We start from the raw sequence: 785 nt of genomic DNA on the forward strand, positions 1-785 counted from the left end.
CCTCAGAAAAACAATGGAGGAAAAAATCAAAAAGATGAAGAAAATGTTTAACAAAAACCAAAGAAAATAAAAAACAAACAAACAGAGATGAACAATACAATAACTGAAAGGAAAACTACACTAGAAGGAATCAACAGCAGAATAACTGAGGCAGTAGAACAGATAAGTGACCTGGAAGACAGAATGGTGGAATTCACTTCTGCGGAACAGAATAAAGAAAAAAGAATGAAAAGAAATGAAGACAGCCTAAGAGACCTCTGGGACAACATTAAACGCAACAACATTCACATTATAAGGGCCCCAGAAGGAGAAGAGAAAGAGAAAGGACCCAAGAAAATATTTGAAGAGATTATAGTCGAAAACTTCCCTAACATGGGAAAGGAAATAGCCACCCAAATCCAGGAAGTGCAGAGAGTCCCAAGCAGGATAAACCCAAGGAGAAACATGCTGAGACACATAGTAATCAAACTGGCAAAAATTAAAGTCAAAGAAAAATTATTGAAAGCAGCAAGGGAAATATGGCAAATAACATACAAGGGAACTCCCATAAGGTTAACAGTGGATTTCTCAGCAGAAACTCTACAAGCCAGAAGGGAGTGGCATGATATACTTAAAGTGATGAAAAGGAAGAACCTACAACCAAGATTACTCTACCCGGCAAGGATCTCATTCAGATTTGATGGAGAAATCAAAAGCTTAACAGACAAGCAAAAGCTAAGAGAATTCAGCACCACCAAACCAGCTGTACAACAAATGCTAAAGGAACTTCTCTAAGTGGGAAACAC

This window comes from Physeter macrocephalus, chromosome 17 (genome assembly GCF_002837175.3).
Source record: "Physeter macrocephalus isolate SW-GA chromosome 17, ASM283717v5, whole genome shotgun sequence".
In the NCBI taxonomy this organism is placed as follows: Eukaryota; Metazoa; Chordata; class Mammalia; order Artiodactyla; family Physeteridae; genus Physeter; species Physeter macrocephalus.